The following is a 22,032-nucleotide window of genomic DNA, read 5'->3' on the forward strand; positions in this document are numbered from 1 at the left end:
CCCCTCCCCTCCCCTCCCCTCCCCTCTCCTCCTCCCCTCTCCTCCCCTCCTCCGCGGAACTGCTGGCTCCATCTTAGTGAGTGCGGCCGGGAGGCGCGGCCGAGGCCAATGGCCCCTGGGTATCTCCCGAGGCTTCTCGCACGCTGCGCGCTCCCCAGGTCGCCGGGACCAGTCCTCCACACCGCGCAACACGTCCCACTCGCGCCACAGCCCCGGAAGCCGCTGTCGCGGTCCCTTCAGGACCCCTCTCCACGCGCTGCAAGACCCTGGCAGCCGCGCTTTGCCCCGCAACCCTGCCCCCAGCCAGTGCAGCCACCCTAGCGCTCCAAATCCCAGGCGCGCCTCGGTTTTCCAGGTCTCTCTCCCGTCCAGCCGGTGTGCTGTCCAAATGCCGACTCGACGCCTAGACCACTCCGAGGCCTTTGCGCTGCTAGGCCTCCTCTGCTGCACGCCAACCGCCCCCCTCCTTCCCCCTACGGCTTACACTATTCTGGAAGGTGTCTTTGAAGCTGTGAATGAAAACGCAGGTTTTGAATTAAGGGCTTCATATCCAAGTAACAGCGTGATCTGAGGCAAGTTTCTTAACCTCAGTTTTCTTATCTGCAAAATGGGAGAAACGATGCCTATATAAATGCGCGACAGCGAGGTTTAAAGAAGATGTATGTATATATAAACTGCTTGGCACAAAAAGTCCTGGTGGTTAGCATTATTATTACCATACGGCCAGAACCGTAGCGGCATTAAAAAGTGAAGTGGCCTTTTTCCGACCTGGGGTGAACCCCTGCGGAGCCCAGGGTCACAACTCACGGATCTTGGTGAGTCCAAGACACCGGCTAGGCCTGAAGGGAAGACTGAGGAGTAGAAGGGCAGCCAAGCGAGCGAATCACTCAGCCTTCCGCCTTTGCAAATGAATAGGGCTCTGTCTACAGCCTCCGCCATTCCAGCGCCAGGTCTGCAACGCCTAAGGCTTAAACCTGGCGCGGCGGTAAATTTAGCCTGAAGGCAGAGCCTCCTAAGGGGCGGGGAGGTCTCCTTGGAGGAAGGAAAGGGAACTGGGTAAGAAAATGGAGTTGCCTCTAGGAAGAAAAACCAGGGAGAGGAAACCTTCAGGGCCGCTGGCGGACCACTGACAAAAAGAAATCGTACGCAAAAAAAGGCTCCCCAGAAATTGGGCCACCGTGGGAGCCGCGAGACAGACTTCCCATCTGGGAAGGGCTGCCTACGGGTAATTGGGTTTGCTCGAGTTGCCTCTATAATTAATAAGTGATTTGACTTGGAGATTGGAAATAGTCGTTGAAAGGAAGCCGCGGGCGTAGGGGTGCGTGGCCAGCGAGCCTCCCTCCGAAATCCAGTGACCGCGGAGGAGGACGGTTTAAGGAGCACGAGGAATGTGATAATATTGGCATCTAACCTTCTAGTGTTTGAGTAATTCGTTGCTTAGCTACTTTGGATAGACCATTACTTTGCAAACTGGAAACATTTGCAAGTGGTGATATTTTGCTCCTGCCTGACGCAGGGGCTGCAAACCTACCCCGGCTCTGCTGAACTCTTCGAAATATATGCATAAATTGTTCCTAATGAGACCATCTGTTTTTTATGGCCCCTCTGGAAGCAGGAGGAACCCGAAGACTGCTCTGTCTTGCAGAAATCTGTGGCCAGGCAGGCCCGGGAAATAAATAGGGAAGATTAGAAGGGTGTGCGTGATTTAATATGCGGACAAGGGGTTCGGTAGTCGAGGAGGTTCCCATTTAGGGGGACTCTGGGCTGCTTGGGGCATGAGGGTTCCAGCCAGTGGGCCTCCTAGAAGGCCCAGGGATTGTGCGGGGTTTCACAGGACACACAAACCTCGCTTTTCCATGCCTGGAACATCGCCAGAGCCACTACACAAAACCACGAGCCTGCCGCTACTCCGGAGACCCAGGACATGTACCCTGTGGAGGGTGGCCCCCGGCGTCGCCCTCTAGCCAGGGCCTCCCCACCTGCAGAGGTGAAGGGAGCCGCGCCTGGGGCACAGAGCCTGAGAACGCGCCTCACTCCACCCCCGACTCCCGGGCGGGAGTGCGACGCTCACGCGGGGCCTGTCCCAGAGGCTGAGCTTTCTGCCCGGCGTGCGTCTGGCAGGCCCAGCGGCGCAGCCTGAGCCCGCACTTCGGGTGGCAGGGCAAACACTTTTCACATTACCCGGTGGCTGTTAATTGGGGCAGCGCAAAAGACGCCGGGCCTACCCGCTTTGCGGCTGGGGGTGGGGTCAGGAGTGGGCAGTGGGGGCTGCTTAATAATTGAGGGGCTGCCCTGGGGAGCCTCAGATATCGGTAACCCCCATGATTAATTCATAACTCTCCACTGCGCCTGGCACCGTCTCGGGTCTTTAATCGGTTCTGAATGTCAGCGAGGCTTCCCCGACAGGCTGAGCGCAGCCTTTTGAATGTGTTGAAAGTCGCTGCGCGCACACCAGGAGACAAAGTTGCCATCTGCTCCGGGGACCACGGCAACTGGGCGCTGGGAGGGGCCTTCCTCCCGCGGCTCCGGCTGCCCCGGGCGGCCTCCACCTCCCGGCCGGCCCCAATCCTGCCCCAAAGCCCACATCCCCGCCCCCGCCCAGGGCTCACGCCTGATGGAAACTCCGGGTCGCGGCGAAGTACAGCGCTGCGCCGGGTCGCGCGCGGAGCCTCGCGGCCACCCAGATCCAGGCCTATGCTAATGAGATTATGAACCTGGGTTGTTTGTGTGGGCGGACGTGGAAGGGGGGCAGATAAAGTGTGGAGCCGGGGATGACTTAGAGGGGGGAGGGGAAGCCCCGGGAGAACAAAGCTCCGGGCCGTCGGCCTCCAAAGAGTCGCAGAAGTGACCGCCACTGGCTCGTGCACGGGCGGAAGCGAGGGGGAGGGGGGGAAGCCGGGCCTAAAGTGCCCTGGCGGGTTTAGGGAACGCGGAGAGGGCACAGGGGGTGGGGAAAGGCCGAACCCGTAGCTAAACGTTCGGCCCTTAGGCTATTTTTTAAGGAAATGGATCTCAGGAAGGGGAAAGGGGGCATCGCGCCCCGGAGAGGTAGGCGGGAGAAGCCCCGTACCCCTCCTCCCCCTCCCCACAGTCCCGCAGCCAGCAGAGCGTGTGCGGTGACGAACCTTCCCGCTCCGGACCGGGAAGGGGACGGAGCCGCAGGGGCGGGGGTACGGCGAGCCCGAGCCAGCCGGGGCGTCTCGTTGCTGCGGGCCTGGGCTTCCGCACCCCCCGGCTCTGCGCGTCGCGGCTCGCGGCAGCGCCTTGCCTCCCGACTGTAATTCCACACTCCCGCGGGCGCTGGGGCTGCGGAATCGTTTGAGGGAGTTGGAACTGCATCAGGTGAGCACGCCGGGAGGTGAGATCGGGTAGAAAATGGGCGAAACTTTGGACCGTGCGCCGCCGCCCGCCCCACGCCGCCACCACACACCCACAGACACACACACACATTCTTTCCCCTCCCCCTTCCCAGCCGCCACCTCTCCCACCCTCTCGATTCTTCAAGGTTTGCAGCCCAGTCCTGTCATATGGTTTTGTTTCTGTACTGCTGCTTTTTTTCAGACACGAAAATTGGACACGTGGAGAATTAGCCCGGCTGGAGAAGCGCTGGGTGCAGACTCAAACAATGGTTCCCAGCAGCTAAGCTGAGGCAGCACCTGCCCCGCCTCACCCCCCAGTGGCAGCGGTCTCGGTGTGCAGTGGGTCCACGCCAGCACTGCCCGCTCCCTCGCCCGGAGCCTGGGAAGCGACCGGCGGCGGCTGCACTTTCCGTAGCCCCTTCCACAGACGCACGCCCCTGGGTGAGCCTGGACTGCCAGCTCATTGTACTTGGGGCCTCGGGGGACTTCCAAGTAAAGGGCCTGCTGTTTTTCCCCGGGAAGGTGCTTGTCTCAAAGACGCCACCCCAAATCTTAATGTTTAAAAACCCAAGCTGGCTCCAGGCTCTCTATCCTTTGGCAGTTCTAAATTCTACCCCCTCTAGGCTGTACTTTCCTAAGTTGCTTGGAACACCTTCCCCCCATGCCCCCCAACATCTGATGAGCCAGTGTCCAGGTGCCTGGGCCTCTTAAGAGCAGCTTCTTTTAGCAGTTGTCTTCTCTGGAGGCCCCATCCATCACTGCAGCCCCAAACTTGGCCCCCGGCCTCCCTGTGAGCCTCCCCCCACTGCCGACTGCCCTACACTGGCAGCAGCCCCAGCCTCCCCCCGCCCCACAACAAAGGCAGTTCCTCTCTCGATGAGCGGCCTGTGCACGCATACACACACACACACACACACACACACACACACACACACACACACACACATCGCACAGAAGCTCTCAGGCCTCCCGGAGCTGGTTTCCTCTTACAGGCTCCCGTCAGAGCTTCTGGGGCTGTAGCAACGCCTGCGGCTCCCTGTGCAGCCCCGGGTCTCCCAGCAGCGCTGCGAGCTGTGAATCCGCCTTCTCTTCCCTTCCTGTAAAGGTCAAGCCACCTCCTTCTCTCGCATGGCCACAGTTCAGCTCTGGTCCGCACAGCTCCAACACTGCGGCTTGAAAACGGGAATGGGGTGGGCATGTGCGCAGGCGAAAAGTCAGCCCCGCAAGCCAGGGGGCAGGGACCAGAGGGTGTGGGCTTCAGGAAGGGAAGCGCTGCAGGTAAACCCCAGAACGCAGCTGAGGATTTGCAGCCAGAGACTCAAGACAGGGAGACAAACCCAGGCAAAGGCTGTTTAGGCCTTGACTCCTGAAGAGACCCGGGGCTGCGCTAGGGGAAGGCCAGGAGAAGGGTGTCTGTATTGTGTCCTGTGCACTTCCTAGGGCCCGAGCACCTCTGGTCAGGCTGCCCTTCACTCCTAGCAGGAGTCAGAAGCAAGCAAACAGGCTAAGACTTCGAATTCAGTGGCCATGAGAGACCAAGTCAGCTGCGGGCCCCCCAAAGAGGGACCCCAGAGAAGCCTTTCTGCCACCCCCAACCAGAGAGAGGCTACTGAACTCTGCAAGCAGCAGGGGGGACGACTGCAACACCTCGCAGTGGAGAAAAATGAGAGGAAATGCCATTAAACCTACTTCCTCTAAAGAGCGCCACCCCCAGTTTTCTCTGAACTGCACCTAAAAAGTCAGGAGAGAGAACTCATTAACCTTGGTTTGGTTTAACATTGCCAGCTTCAAGTCAAAACCCCCAAAAGGTTTTGTAAACTATTTCACCTAGCTCAGACAATTTCCTGCAGCCCCTAACCGGACCACCCCACTTACTGAGTAGCTGCCTGTACCCTCCACTCAGGAATCTGGACAAGGCCTTTCCCAGAATCCAGAGAGACCAAGACCTGGATAACCCGAGAAGTCCAAAACCGGAAGGAAGAAGCCCAGGAAAAAGAGTTAAAGACGCTTTTCTCACTAAGCTGGTGTGTGTTGTCTGTGTGAATTTCTGTCCCCACCCCAAGTCTGTACAATGGACCTGCGGATATGCTATGCATTTTGAAGAGCGGCACTGTGGGAGGGGGTGACCCCCCTGTGTACCCCCCCCCACAGCGCCCTCCACCGCCACCCGTTCACTGTTTTCCAACGCATCATCTCACTAGGGAACACAGCAAGCGGGAGTGGGATCCTTCGACTGCGCTGAGCCTCAGCCCCTTCAAAAAACGTGAGGCTCACGGGGAGAACTCCTGCTCTGCCCAGTTTCCACTCCCGCCTCCAGAATAACGAGCCGAAAACATGTGTACTGTAAATAAAGCCTGTCTAAATAAAGCACTCGGGTGAAGGCTGCCGAGAAAACACTCGGCATCGCTCTGTGTTCGGAGCGTGAGTCAGCTTCCCAGCTCCCGGGGAACAATGGGGACCTTGCCAAGGGTCCCCTTCTGTCGACCCCTTACGGTCCCCAGGCCCATTTAGGTAGCGGAGGCGCCGGCCCATTGGGACCTTCGACCTCGAGGTTCGGGAACGGGAGGGGCGCTCCCGGCGGCCCGAGGTTGGGGTCCAGCTCCGGGATCAGCGCCGCCGGGAATCCCTCTACCCGCAGCTGCCGCGGAGGGGTTGAGGGTTAAATAAACACGGAGCAGAGGAGCGAGCCTGGGGCGGTGTGGGGCTGCGGCCCGGAGACGGGAGGGTAGAGGATGCTGGGGGGCGCTCGCTACGGAGCCTCCCGGGGGGAAGACGCCCCCTCCCCGTTCCCAAGCCCGGCTCTCGCCCACTCCGCTGGCCGCCTCTCCTCCGCGGCCTCCCAAGTCTCAGCGGAAACGAACGTAGCAGCTGCCAGAGTCACCCCACTCCTTTTAGAGTCCCCGTAGGCCCGTACATGTACACTGCCACACACACACACACACACACACACACACACACACACACACACACGTGTGCTGGGGACTCGAGGAGGCCCGGCCCCAGACTTCGCAGTGTGGGCGCCGAGCCGACTGAAACGGCGCCCCTTTGATGGAGGGCAGTGTTGGGACCCGTGGTGGCCTCTGCGCTACGTCTTCTATCTCGTCCTCTGGGCTCCGTTGCGGAGCTGCGCACCCCCCAGGAGGGTTACGACTGGAGCGTTGGCCTCAGCTCTGGCGTGGGTCGGTGGTTTCCCTGCGCCCCGTGACCTTGAGGGTCAGTGATCCACCCGGCAGGCCCGCGGTTTCCGGAGTGGCGCGGCCAGCCCTTCCTCCCCGCCTCTCCGGCCAAGGCCGCCCCCTCTTCGCGCCGGGCGGGGGCGCGGGGGTGAAAGCACCGAGGACCTCACCCACGCCCTGCGGACACGCGCCCCGCCGGGGCCGGGGTTGGCGCTCTAGCAGCCTGCAGTTGCCAAATCGTCGCCGGGCAGGGTTGGGGGCGAGGCTCTGGGAATGGGGTTTGAGCTGGAGAAGGCGAGGAAAACAAGTGAAACGGGAGAGGCGGGGTGGGTGACGGCTCATAAATCACCCAGCCCCACCCTCGGGCCACACCGCAGAGGCGCCCCGGGCCCGCAGGGATGGTGGGTCACTCGGCCACTCCTGGCCGACCTCTGAGCTTTCCCGGAGCCAGCGCCCCACCCTGGGCTCAGGCCGCGCTAGGACCAGCTCCCGGCCTGGATGGTAAACCACCCGCCTGATTCGGCGGGAAGCCACCCTTGGACGCAGCGCGCATCCGCCCAAGGGGAAGTTTATTTATAGCTTGTAAACGTAAAGGAAACCAGACCGCGCTGGCTCGCCGCGCTCGGGCTCCTACGCTCCCCACCTGCCCACCAGGAGGGCGCGGCGGGAGGCGAGTGGGGCGTCTCGGTTCTTTCCCTGCCCCCCATCCCCACCCCAGCCCCGCTCCCGGGGGAGAAAAGGGTAGGGTCCTAAGGGGCTGGCAAGCCTTAAATTCCTCTCGGGGAGCCTATCTAGTGCCGTGAAGGCTGGGGAGAGTGGAGAACAGGGCCCAGGCACTGGCCTGGTAAGGGTAGGGGCGGCCGGGCTGTCCCACTTGGCACGCACCGGCGGCAGGCCCGTCAGTGCGGCGCGGGATTCCGCAGCTCCCGCTCCGGTCCCGGGGAAGTCCTGGAGAGCCCGGGATGGAGTCGCTCCGGGAGCCTCTCCTTGGAAGGCGGGACGCTTCCCCGGTTCCTCCCGAGCACGTGTCCTCAGCAGAGCAGGCAAGCGCTGCGTGCCTGGGGCTGCGATCCGCGGGTGACAGCGGCTTAGAGCGCTCCCTCCCCAACCCCCCACTGTCGCCGCCTCTCCCGGGGAGCTCCAGGCTCCGGGGTGCGCTCGGGGCAGGCCCGAGGAACCGGAGAAAAGGAAAAGTGCCGGGGAGGAGATTAGGGAGAGAAGACATTAAAAAGCCCAGCCCTGAATAGACAAAACAGCCGAGCTGAAAGAGACGCCTGCTAGCCCCTTCTCCCCCCAGCCCCCCAGCCCCAGCGGCCTCTCCCAGTCCCGGCGGAGCGCACCCACCCCCGGCCTAGGCCCAGGCGAATTCGTGTATGTGTGTGTGTGTGTGTGTGTGTGTGTGTGTGTACGCGCGCGCGCGCCCGCGAGCGCCGGGCGGGCAGTTGCGAAACGGGCTTTTGGCTGCAGCGCGGCATAATGGAGGTGGCTGGAACAATGCGCGCTTTGTGCGCGCGGGGAGTTGTTTTCCACCCGCCTCGCCCCCCTCGCTCGGGCCGTATGGCACTTTAATCCCCGCCACGGCTGGGCACAAATGCACTTGTGTCCTGCGGGTCACCGGGGGCCGTGCGGCTGGAGCCGACCCCCTCCATCCGCGGGCCCCACCGCCGGCTGCCCCGTCTTTCTTCTTGCAGCCTCCCAACCACCACCGGCCAGTGAGCCGGCTTGGAAGCTTCCGGGCCCGCGAGCCACTTTTTTTTTTTTCTGTGGAGACGGCGCATCGCCCCCCCTTCCCCTCGCGAGCTCACACAAACACACACCCCGGCCGGCCGCGGGCCCCACACTCGCCGCCCTCCCTCTCCCAGTCTCAGCCCGCCCGCCCCCGCCCCCGCCCCCGCCCCGTGCTCCGGACTCCTGCGAACAATAGTAAATGTCAACAGATTCCGCGCGGCGAGTGTCTGACTCGGCCGAGATAAGGGTGCGCGGTTGGCCCCGCGCTCCGCGCCGCCGCGGGGGGAACCCGCCCTGACCCCGGCAGGAAAGAACCGGCTGTGACGAAACCCGTGCCGCAGCGAGGGTGGATAGGAGGGGAGGCCACCAGTCCCGGCCCGGTGGAGGAGTCTCGCCGGGAGCTCAAGCCCTGCCCCGCCCCCACCCGGCTTAACCCGGTGCTAATGCGGGGCCGGTGGGCACGGTGAAAGCGGCGGGGTAGACGTGGCGCTCCGGCCTGCTTTCAGATCACGATTCCAGTGCCCTGCGGATGTCGTAAAAACGCTGATCCGGGTCAGGACGCGGGCGGTTTTCGACCTACTGGGAGCCGGCGCCCGAAAGATGCGAAGGATTCGAGTGCTTGTCTCCGGAAACTCATTAAAATATAGGTTTTGAGCGCGCACACACTCTCGCAGGTCCTCCTCCTCGATCGTCCGCAACCCACCACCCAACCGAGTTAAAATTCACAAATTGATTCTCACGAGTTGGTATTAACGGGTTGTTCCTCTTAAATTGTTGCCAACTTTGCTAACAGATTATTACTTAAATGATTTCTTTTTTATAAAGTTCGTGTTGTTTTACAGATGCGTATTTACTTAAAGAAATCAACTGCATCTATTAACATATTAAAGAGAGAATAAAGCATCGGGGCCGGCGTAATGTGCTGTTCAGCCTTACTTTGGGTGCTCGCGAAGACAGGAAAATCTTATTTGTTTAATAATAAGTCACTCATGAATATGCAAATGACATCGGTGCAGTACCTCACTTCTGTCACTATTAATGAGTTGCAAATTAATGTGACAACAAAAGGAAAATCTATTTAGTGGAGGAACTCGGGTTTCTACCTGGGGAGATCACAAGCAGGCCTAGAACCTGGGTCTCCAGGAAGGACAGGAGTGGGGATGGACACTTCCTCACCCAGGCTTTTCCTGGAGACCACTATTGTTCGGTCTCAGGGACCTGCTTTGTCAGGAGCCCCTTAAAATTCCTGCTCCAGGCCTAAGGAAGAAAGGCTGTTCCAGGGTAATTAGGGCCAAGTGTGATTAATGGAAATCAGCCCACAGTTTGAAGTAGAGCAGTTGGTGAAGCAGATTTGGGGGGATCTCCTCCAACCAGCTTAAAGATTCCCCAAAGCCCTTTTGGTCTCTGTCGCTTCGGACAGAGTTAGGACTGTAAGTACTAAATCAGGCCTCACAGGCCTTACTACAGGTATTAAGAAAGCACCCTATGCGCTGATGCGAGGTTTAAGAGCAGATCAGCTCATTTTCCTGCTGACCTACTTCCCAGAGGTTACAGACTGAAATCTGGTCGTCTTCTATTCGAGCCTTTGCTCTTTTCTGGCCTACACATCAGAGCCTGTTTCTATTCCATCGATGGATGCTGAAGAGACTGTTTCTAATCCAGTAAAGTTTGGAAACATCTCTGAGAAAAAACAAATGCTGAGCTGCCCAGAACTGTGGGCTCATAGCTTGGGTGCCTGGTTAGTATTTCAAGAAGCTGTTTGACTGGGGAACCTTCTGGGGAGATGCAAATATCTATATCTAACCTGATTGATGACTACTTGATTATTTACAAATATAAAAGTTCATCAGGCTGTACATTTAAGATTTGTATGCTTTACTATGATGTAAACAGTAATAAGCATTTATTTTGCTCGAGAATCTGCAGTCTGGGCAGGGCTTGGCAGACAACTCACCTCTGCTCCACACTGCGTCAACTGGGGCAGGTCAACTGGGACTCAAGAATCCATTTTCAAGATGGCTCACACACATGGTTGGCAAGTTGGTGCTGGCTCTGGTTCTTCTCCACGTGGGCCTCTCCACAGGATCACTTGGGCTTCCTCACAGCATGGTGGCTGGGTGCCAAGAGTGAGCACCTAAGAGAGCAAGAAAATGGAAGCTGCCAGTTACTTAAGGAAACTAAGCCTGGAAACTAGCAGTGTCAGTTCTGCCATATTCTGTTGGTCAAGCAGTTACAGAGCCCAGATTCAATGGGGGAGAGGACGTCAACCCCTCCCTTTTATCTTTCAGTGGGAAGTATGTCAAAGAATCTTGGGGCTCTGCTTTAAGACTGCCACCTAGGGAATTCCCTGGCAGTCCAGTGGTTAGGACTCTGCGCTTTCACTGCCGTGGGCTGGGTTCAGTCCCTGGTCGGGGAACTAAGATCCCTCAAGCACGCTTCGTGGCCAAGACAAAAACCTGCCACCTATCTTATTTTAAATGAAAATAGAACACATAACTTCATTTTTTGCTTCACATCCTACCCCTCCTTTTTTTTTTCTTTTTCTTTTTTTCCGGCCCCTCCTTGTGGCATGCAGGGTCGAACCGTGCTCCCTGCATTGGGAGCGAGGAGTCTTAACCATTGGACCGACCGCCAGGGAAGTCCCTCCTACCCCTCCTTTGCTTTCTTCCACATCTCTTTCCTCCAAACCATCAGTGGGAATTATTTGATATCCCAGTTAATTTGTGTGGGTGTATATAGAAAAAAACCATTCAATTTCAGGTGTTAAGTTACTATTGATTTTTTCAAGTTCCAGATTTTAAAATCTAGAGTTTCACAAGTTTTTAACTTGCATTTATTAACCTTGTTATTTTTATACAAAATTAGAGCAGTCATTTTCAGAGAGCTGTTTGATTAAGGCTCAGTCAAGACAAGTTGAACAGACTAAATGCTCTTAAACTGTCCCATCCCTTTATAAATTTAGCTAAATTTCCCTAAACATTTTATATATATTCACACACACACACACACACATATATAATTTGTTTTATTTTCTTTTTAAGCATTCGAATGCCTGAATGGGCAAACTTATGAACCTAATACAGTATCCACAGGGGATTGGTTCCAGGACCACCCCTCAGATACCAAATCTAAGGATGATCAAGTCCCTTAAATAAAGTGCTGTACTATTTGCATGTAACCTACACATCCTTCCATATACTTTAAGTCACCTCTACATTACTTATGGTACCTAATACAATGTAAATGTTATGTAAATAGTTGTAAATACAATGTAAATGATATGTAAATGGTTGCCAGCATGCAGCAAATTCAAGTTTTGCTTTTTGGAACTTTCTGGAATTTTTTTTGTTCCCGAATATTTTCGGTCCGCAGTTGGTGGATTCCTCAGATGCAGAACCCGCAGATACAGAGGGCCGACCAAAAGCAAAATCGAATCAATTAAATGTGTAAATATAGTGAATATCCAGTTGGCTTAAACATTGCAACTCTTGCTTTCCAAGTCAAATTTTAATTCCTTTTACCTTAAAATTGCGAGTCTAAAGTCTATTATACAATTTTAAGTTGGAATCATAAGGCTAATCTGTGAGATTCTTTACTACCTCCAACTTGTCATAAACACTACAGATTAAATCACATGCATAGATCGTTCCTGAACTTAACACCAAAATATCACTACAGTATATTTGATTGATTTCATCTTCTCCATATTCAATTCTCAACCTTCCCAAGGTTCAAAGGACACCCTCTGAGGAGTGTGTTTTGCCAACTCAAGAGAGTTGAGGTTACTTGATACAAGGAAAAATGTAAGGCTTTGGAATAAGCAAAAAAGATTACTGGCTATTCTTTCAATGGAATGCTGGAGCCTGACGGTGGGGGTATTTTCGGAACCTACAGAAAATGAACCTTTGTCTTTGCCAGGCTATTTTACAACTCTATACGATGCAGAGAACTAATAGTACTGTGGATACTTCTCGCCTATAGATAAGCAAATAACTTCTCTCTGGGGCAGTGAGAACCCCTACTCCCACCCCAAAAGCCAGTTTTGCGTCCATTTGCAAATTTATTTCAATATTCCCGATCTACAAATGTTTCTGTTCTTGGGATGCTCCTTTGAGCCAGTTATACCTCACCCATTCCCTCATTTAATTAATGAGTTATATAAAACCTGTGATGTGTTCATTTTATATTTGTATGAGAGTCATGATTTTGCCTTCTTTTGAGACAGCCTTTAACACTGGTCAAGAGTTCATCACACTACATAGATAACATTAGTGGCTGGCTAGAAATTGGAGGCCAAGATGCAGGATATGGGCCCTACAGATCTCCAAGGAGAATTTGCTTACGCCCCAGACAGACAACCAGAGCCCTTCTTAATTTTGTTTATAGTTGCTATGACAACTGAAGATCCACGGCCATACCCTTCAGGTGGAATTTTTTTTCTTAATCTCAGGTCCCCACTTCAAGGTAAATCCTACCCTGATTCTTTTCGAACCTCTGATTTCTCTCTGCCCTGTCATCTGATTGAAGGAGAGAGAAATATGTAGCTACCACCCATGTTGCCTCAACATTTGATTGGATTCAATTAACATATTTACCACCTGTGGTGGTTTTTTTTTTTTTTTTTTTTTTTTTTTATTTTTTTGCGGTACACGGGCCTCTCACTGTTGTGGCCTCTCCCGTTGCGGAGCACAGGCTCCGGACGCGCAGGCCCAGCGGCCATGGCTCACGGGCCCAGCCGCTCTGCGGCATGTGGGATCCTCCAGGACCGGGGCACGAACCCGTGTCCCCTGCATCGGCAGGCAGACTCTCAACCACTGCGCCACCGGGGAAGCCCTGTGGTGGTTTTTTAATATGTCCACAAATTCTTTGATTCTCCTCCCTTCAAAAGGTGGAGCCTGATTTTCCTTCCCTTGGTTGTGGGTGGTGCTTAGTGACTCACTGCTAATAAATAGAATGTGACAGAAGTGACTGTATGTGACGCCCATGATTAGGATAGAAAAGGCGTTGTGGCTTCCTCATTACTATCTGGGGAAGCCAGCTGCCATGACATGGGCACATTCAGCCTCCTGAATGTCATGGGCACATAGCAACCCTATTGGGTGAGCCAAGAACTGAGGCCTCCTGCCAACAGCCATGTGAATGAGCCATCTTAGAAACAGATCTGGTAGCCCCAGTGGAATCTTCAGACAGACATCTTGAATACAACCTCATGAAGGCCCCTGACTCCTGAATTCCTGACCCACAGAAACTGCGAGATAATAAATGTTCTGTTGTTGTTAAGTCACTGAATTGTGGGGTAATTTGTTATGCAGTAATAGGTAACTAATACATGAGTCAACCTTGCATTTGGACACAGCTCTAAACCATTCTAATAACACTAAACACATTTCTGTTTTGCCTAGGGGGATGGATATGCCTCTGCCAACCCCCAAAGCAAGACACCCACCCAACTCTCAACCTTGAGAACCGTGTTCTAAAAGCCACGAGAAATAACCTAAATCACACTGCGGGGAGTGAGAGAAAAGGGTGAACTAAATATATGGCAAATTAATATTTCCAGCAATAACAGTGATGATAAACTAGCAGAGGCAGTAAAACAATTTTAAATATTTCTTTTGATCGCTTTGCAGTTGAAAGTCAGATCTTTGTAAGAATTCATTACCGTTTTAACTTACAGAGAGGAACCATTCTTGGAGATGGATTCAAAACGAAACAAAACACACACTCATACCCTGCAAGAAGTCACCAAAAGTGTGAAAAGCTAAACTGGGATGATTAAGTTCTAGAGGAGCGAATCTCCTATAGGTATGCCCCGAAGTGCTACTTAAAGATAAAATAACTTCCTTTCTGTGTGCATGGTATTTTTCAACAACTGAAATGATCAAACATTTGGAGTGTGACCTAAATGACTCAAGCTGCTTCCTGTCCCAGGAACAGGGACTTCCTAAGGTAGCTAAGACTCTCCTCCTAGAAAAGAGTAGATAGACCATCACATAGTCAAATTAGTCCCACTGCTTTCTGAATTTAGATAGGAAAAAGGAAGCTCTGTGTGTGTGTGTGTGTGTGTGTGTGTGTGTGTGTGTGTCTCACATTCTTCCACAAAGGATTTTGAGTAAATTTTTAATAAAAATGTAACAAACTGATCGAAAAATATAAATAGTAAATAACAGAATCTGGGAGAATCTAGGAACAGAAGGATGAAACAATATGAAGGCCATAGGAGAAATACTTTTCTCCTAGCAATTTATCAGCATTCAGTATTCATTCATTTAAATAATATTTCTTGAACAGCGACTCTAAGCTAGATGATGATGAGACAAAAATATGTAAGACACAGCCCGTTGTTAAAGATGTTCACAGTCGGGGACTTCCTTATAGTTAAGAATCCGCCTGCCAATGCAGGGGACACGGGTTCGAGCCCTGGTCCAGGAAGATCCCATGTGCAGTGGAGCAACTAAGCCAGTGCACCACAACTACTGAGCCTGCACTCTAGAGCCCGTGAGCCACAACTACTGAGCTCGTGTGCTGCAACTACTGAAGTCCACATACCTAGAGCCTGTGCTCCGCAACAAGAGAAGCCACAGCAATGAAATGAGAAGCCCGTGCACCGCAACGAAGAGTAACCCCCACTCACCGCAACTAGAGAAAGCCCATGCGCAGCAACGAAGACCCAATGCAACCAAAAAAAAAAAAAGATGTTCACAGTCTAGGGACTTCCCTGGTGGTCCAGTGGTTACGAATCTGCCTTCCAATGCAGGGGACTCGGGTTCGATCCCTGGTTGGGGAACTAAGATCCCACATGTCCTGGGGCAACTAAACCTGAGCATCGCAATTACTGAGCTCGAGCACCACAACTAGAGAGCCCTCGCGCTGCAACTAGAGAGAAGCCCTCAACAAAGAGCCCCGTGAGCCACAAAGAAGACCCAGCGCAACCAAAAACAAAAATAAAAACAAAACAGTTCTTTGTGGCACTCTGAATAACAGTAAAATTAAACTTTGGAACATGCTATTTGAAAAACAAATAAATAAAAATGATGTTCGCAGTCTAATAGAGGGAAACAGAGACACAAATTATAGTGATTTGTTGGGACTTCCTGACGGTCCAGTGGTTAAGGCTCCGTGCTTCTACTGCAGGGGGCATGGGTTCAATCCCTGGTCAGGGAACTAAGATCCCACGTGCTGCATGGTGCAACCAAAAAAAAAAAAAATTATAGCGATTTGCAAAAAAATGTTGCAGTTGTTTTAACCTGTCTTTGTAGGTTACTAGGAATATATTCAACCAGAATTGTGTACCCATGTTCCTCAAAAGGCAGGGCTCGTTGCAGTGCTGTTGGTAGTGACCCCAAACTGGAAACTACCCAAATGCCCATCTACAGCAGAATGGGGAAGGAAACTGTGGTGTCTTCACACAATGGAATACTATACAGCAGCGAAAATAAACAATCCACAATTGCACCTAACAATAGGGAGGGATCTCATAAACATGATATTGAGTGGGAGAAGCCAGACATCAAAAAGCACCAACTAACACAACATTGTAAACAACTATACTTCAATTTTAAAAAAAAGCACCTACTTTGTGATTCCATGGATCTGAAGTTTAAAAGCCGGCCAAACTAGTGTTTGCACTTAGAAGTCTGGATAATAGCTCTCCTCAGGTGGGGAGGGGCGTAGTGAGTGGGAAGAGGCACGGGGGACCACTGGGGGACTGGGAAAGTTTTGTTCCTTATTCTGGGAGCTGCTTACACACAAGTACAAGTCTCTCCAGTCCACAAAAATCCATAGAGTGATACACTTACGACGCATGCACTTTTCTGTATGTGTGCTGTCCTTCAATAAAATGTATAAGAAAAAAAATCCACCCTTTGAGCAAGTAGGTGGGCCAATGAGGAAGGCATTGTTAGTTACGCTTAGGGTGGGGAGCTTATGAAAACTTCCTGGAGGAGGTGATGCTGGCCTAGTTTTCACAGGTATACCCACCTTAGCCTTGGGGATGAATTCGGAAAGATGTTGGGAGAGGGCAGAAAGGCAAAAGCAAACCCGGGGAGGCTGGAAGCAGCCTGAGCACTGGGGAACGATGAGGGAAGTGTCGTAGGATAACAGTGGCCAGGAGAGAGGGGCCTGCTTCCGGCTTGTCTTTGTCAGAGAAGCTTTTCTCCCTCTCGCTCACCGTTGTGGACTTGGGAGCTGGAGCTGGAGAGAACAGGATTACATTTGTGTTCTAGAAAGTTCTCTCAGGCAGGAGGGCAGTGGGTGGGTGGCACCGCGCAGGACTGAGAGAACCTTCTGCGTGGTCCAGCCCAGGAGCATGGGCACCAGAGCAGCTGGGTTCTGGGGATGGAGAGAAGCAGAGAGAACACTAAGGAGACAGCAAGAGCTGCTGTAGGAGAAAAATGAGAGAGAACATCAGAGAGCAGGGAGAAGAATGAAAGGAGGGGTATTTTTAAAGCTTCCGGTAAAACACATTTAAAAATACAGTCTGTTCAGCTGTCTATAAAAGCTGCTTCACTGAATTCTTAAGAAGGACAAACTCAGTCATCAAAGGGATGCCCCGATTTCTCTCTAAAAAGGGCTTCTTAACTTGGGATCCGTAGATAGAATTCAGGGGACTTGTGAACTTGGATGGGAAATCTTTTTATTTTTCTTTTCATTAAGCTTTACCTGAAATTTAGCATTTCCTTCAGCCCTGCATGTAGGCAACCATTATCATTGTATTAGCAGCACCTGTGACTTGGTCACCTCTCAAAATCACAGATATTTTCATATCACGGTATAGTCGACGCCGATACCTCAATATACTGATTAGACTCATCACTAATTTGAAATTATGGTATTTGTTAGGGCTGCTGTTAGATCTTACTATTTAATTCATCATTAAATAGGCCCACCCATTAGCGTTCTGGTTATCTGTGCTCTGGAACAAATTACCTCAAAAGGTAATGGCTGAAAGCAGCAAAAATCATTTCTTTTGCTCATGAACCTGCCCTTTGGGCAGGGCTGGGTGGGCTGTCTCTGCTCCAGGCAATGTCGGGGGCCTCAGATTGGATGATCCCAATGACTGGGGGCTCCTTTATGCATCTCTGTCTCTCTGCACCCCTAGGCAGCCTCCTAGCTTCCCCCATGCCCTCTGCCCAACTGGGCAGCCTCTGGGTAGTGGGATTTCTTACATGGTGGCTCACAGCCCCAAAAAGAGTGTTCCAGAGAATAGGGAGGAAGCTGCCAGACATCTTCTGATCTAGCCTTAGAAATTCCAGAATGTCGGGCTTCCCTGGTGGCGCAGTGGTTGGGAGTCCACCTGCCAATGCAGGGGACACGGGTTCCAGCCCTGGTCCGGGAAGATCCCACATGCCGCGGAGCAACTAAGCCCATGCACCACATCTCCTGAGCCTGCGCTCTAGAGCCCATGAGCCACAACCACTGAGCCCTCGTGCCACAACTACTGAGCCTGCACGCCGCAACTACTGAAGCCTGCGTGCCTAAAGCCTGTGCTCTGCAGCAAGAGAAGCCACCGTAATGAGAAGCCCGCGCACCGCAACGAAGAGTAACCCGCGCGCGCCGCAACTAGAGAAAGCCCGCGCGCAGCAATGAAGACCCAACGCAGCCAAAAATAAATAAATTAATTAATTATTTTTTTTAAAAAAAGGAAATTCCAGAATGTCAAGTGGGCAAAATGGATGAAGGGGGTCAAAAGGTACAAAGTTCCAGTTATAAAATAAATAAGCCCTGGGGATATAATAGACAGCATGGTGACTATAGTTAATAACACTGCGTTGCATATTTGAAAGATGCTGAGAGTAGATCTTAAAAGGTCTCATCACAAGGAAAAGAAAATGTTGAAACTATGTATGGGATGGTAACTAGATTTACTGTGGTCATCACTTCATAATATATACCAGTATGGAATCATTATGTTGCACACCTGAAACTAATAGAATATTGTATGTCGATTGTACCCCAGTTAAAAAAAGGAAGTCCAGAATGTCGCTTCTGCCACGTTTTATTGGTCAAGCAAATTTCTTACTAAGGTCAGCCTAGATACAAGGGGAGGGGACAAAGACCCCACCTCTCAATGAGGGAAGTGTCAAAAGACTTGCGGCCACAATGACAATATCACAAATTAGTGGGGTTTTGGTATCTTGCTAGCATATTTCAATATAATTGGTTTCCTTTGTAATCCTGTTGTTTTATTCTATGCATTGTAAAGCACGATTCTGAGAAGGGGGTTATATGATTTATCAGACCGGCACAGGGGTCCATGATGGAGAACCTCTGCTTCAAAATGTCCCTCTGATTATAAGCATCCTCCTTCTGTCCACTCCCCACAGCCTCAGCCTTGGCCCAGGCTCCCATCCTCTCTCTCTCTTTTGTTTTTTTTTCTTTTTAAAGCATAGTCTTTATTTATTTTGAAAGAAACACGTTATTAACTGAACATTTATTCTTTTTTAAATTTATTTATTTGGTTGCACCGGGTCTTAGTTGTGGCAGGCGGGCTCCTCTTAGTTGTGGCTCACGGGCTACTTGGTTGTGGCATGCGAACTCTTATTTGCAGCATGCATGTGGGATCTAGTTCCCTGACCAGGGATCGAACCCAGGCCCCCTGCATTGAGAGTGCGGAGTCTTAACCACTGCGCTACGAGGGAAGTCCCTCCCATCCTCTCTTGCTGGACCACTGCAATAGCATCCTGATTGGCTTCTGCCATTGGGCTCTTCATGTCAAATCCTTCTTCCAAAATCTATCCTTTCTTGGGAATTCCCTGGCTGTCCAGTGGTTAGGGCTCTGCACTTTCATTGCCGAGGGCCCAGGTTCAATCCCTGGCTTAGGAACTAAGATCCCGCAAGCTGTGTGGCGCCGCCAAAAAAAAAATGCCATCTTTAAGCCCAGATTCATTACTTCATCTATTCATCCATCCATCCATCCGTTCAATGAATGAAATGTCTTTGATGGCCAAATATAAAATGATCCCATGTTGTCCTACTGAGAAGGTCCCCGAACACCTTTTTTGACTATCTTGAACTTTTAGGCCTAGAATATTCGATGTGGGCCACGGCTGCAGGGCTGCAGGGGCTGGAGAATCGCATAGCTGTTGGCAGGCCTCAGTTCCTCATTTGCGATGGCCAGAGGGAGGCCTCCCTCACTCAGTCACCACGTGGGCCTCTCCCTCAGGCCCCTCCCAACATGGCAGGTGGCTTTCCCCGGACACAGTGATCCAAGAGAGAGCAAGAAACCGAGCAAGTAGATGCCCACAGTACCTCATGACCTAAGCTCCAGAGCCACACACCATCATGTACCCTTTAGTCTATTCATTAGCAGCCTCATTACCACGTCCAGCCCACAGTAAGGGAAAGAGGATTTGGCTCCGCCTCTTGAAGGGAAGAGTGTTAAAGAATTTGTGAATGTATTTTTAAAACCATCCCGGTTACCTTTATTATTTAGAAGAACTTATTATTAAAATAACACATAAGTTGAGATTGTATTGCCTTTTCCACTGTCATAGCCCAAAGCCACTTTATTAAACTTTCCACAAATCTTTGACGTTAGTGATTTCTTCTGCACTACTCACTGAGTAGTTTGAGACCCTACACTTTCTGTGTGGAAATTTTATCCAAAGCCATAAGCACTTGTTGTCCAACCATTAGGTTCTCTCTTTCATGCCTTCCTTCTGTGTGCATTTGTGGCCTCCACAACAGAAACACTGACTGTGTTGCTTTTGAAAGCAGGCATTCAAGGGCTTGTCCAAAACAGCATCCAATATTTGTGTTGTAACCAGGAATAATGACTAAATCTTGGTTACCTTTCTTTGCCTCTACAAAGGACTGAATATTTGTGTCCCTCCCCAAATTCATATGTTGAAACCAAACCCCCTGGCATCAGGAGACAAGGCCTTTGGGAGGTGATTAGGTCATGAGGGTGGAGCCCTCATGAATGGAATTAGTGTCCTTATAAAAGGGACCCCAGAGAGCTTCCTGGCCCCTTCCACCATGTGAGTGCACAGCAAGAAGACAGCAGTCTATCAACCAGGAAATGGGTTCCCACCAGACACCAAATCTGCCAGCACCTTGATCTTGGACTTCCCAGCCTCCAGAACTGTGAGAAATAAATGTCTGTTGTTTTAAGCCTCCTAGTCTGTGGTATTCTATTATAGCACCCTGAACAGCCCCTCCTTTTCTTTCTTCTTCCTTCCTTCTCCTTCTTCTTCTTTTTTTTTTTAAATACACCAATTCTGCTAGGTGACCTCTCTAAGCATTGCAAACCAGCATCGATTGAGGCCATTTCGGGTTAATGGGTCTTCCCTAAACACCACTTTGTTGTTGGAAATAAAGTCATTGAGAGTGTCACCCAAATCAAGAGAGTTTTCTGGGACTCAAACACAAGGTAACTGTCACCAGTCAAATGGATCAGTGCATTGTGTTGGATCCATACATTGTGGACGGTTCACAGAATGGAACACCACATAGCAATGAGAGTGAACAGGCTACAACCACGCATAAACACATGAGTGAATCTCCCAACTTAAACGTTGAGCAAGAGAAGCCAAAAACAAAAGAATAGGCACAGTAAGATTCCATTTCTATAAAATATAAAAACTGGCCAAACTCATTTATTGTGATAGAAGATAAACTAGGGGTTACCCTTGGTGGGGAGGTGCTTGGAAGGGGGCATTGAGGGGCCTTCTGGGGTGCTGGTCACGTTCTGTTTCATCTGGGTGCTGCTTAGATGGGTGTGTTCAGCTTGTGAAAATTCATGTATTCATCAAGGTGTGTATTTATGATTTGTGTACTTTTTTGTATGTTACACTTCCAAAAAAGTTTCTGTGAAAAACCTCTGGGGTAGCTTCTGCTTTCTGAGGGAAAATTTGGTTGCAGTAGTACTTGGGCTGTAGAGACAGGTCTGATCATATTCTCTTTAGTTTTATTTTCCTACTACTCATAGTTATTTGACAAGACAGACGCTTATTTCTCTTCCATTGAAAGACATATAGAGGACTTCCCTGGTGGTCCAGAGGTTAAGAATCCGCCTTCCAGTGCAGGGGAGGCGGGTTCGATCCCTGGTCAGGGAACTAAGATCCCACATGCCGCAGGGCAACTAAGCCCAGGCGCCGCAACTACTGAGCCCACACGCTCTGGAGCCCGTGCACCACAATTAGAGAGAAGCCTATGCGCCACAACGAAGAGCCCGCACACTGCAACAAAGATCCCACGTGCTGCAGCTAAGACCCGACTCAGCCAAAGAAAGAAAGAAAGAAATGTGGTTTTTTTTTTTTAAGTTAAAAGAAAAAAAAAAGGAAAGAAAAAATTGGAGGAGCACATGGATAAGCAGGAAGGGGACGGCTGTCTGAGGACGATGTAGCATGAGGCTTCCAAGGTTAAAGGCCCTGGCATAGGGGTGGCCTCAATTCTGAAATCGCTGGACCTCTTGTGTCCAGAAAGATTCTGGATAGTTTAATTAACTAGAAAATAAATAAATGAATAAACAAAAGCATAGGTCCCTGTGCTTTAGGCTTCCCTGAGGGAACACTGATTCCTGGGTTGGGTCATTTCTCTTTGCTGATGGGGGGAAAGAGGTACAGTTGCACACATTTAGGCGGGGCCTGCCCTGACTCAGGCCTGGTGTTCAGGCTGAGGGAATACAAAGAAAACCCTCTCCAGCTTAATTTAGTGACTGACAATGCAAATTCTTACAGGTAGATTGCTCGAATCCAAAGTGGCTGGTGTATACGGAGTGAGCACCGACAGAGGGGCCATGGTGGGCAGACTTCTTTTTCTTTTTT

This window comes from Monodon monoceros, unplaced genomic scaffold, assembly GCF_005190385.1.
Source record: "Monodon monoceros isolate NGI ecotype Baffin Bay Population unplaced genomic scaffold, NGI_Narwhal_1 Super_Scaffold_22, whole genome shotgun sequence".
Classification (NCBI taxonomy): Eukaryota; Metazoa; Chordata; class Mammalia; order Artiodactyla; family Monodontidae; genus Monodon; species Monodon monoceros.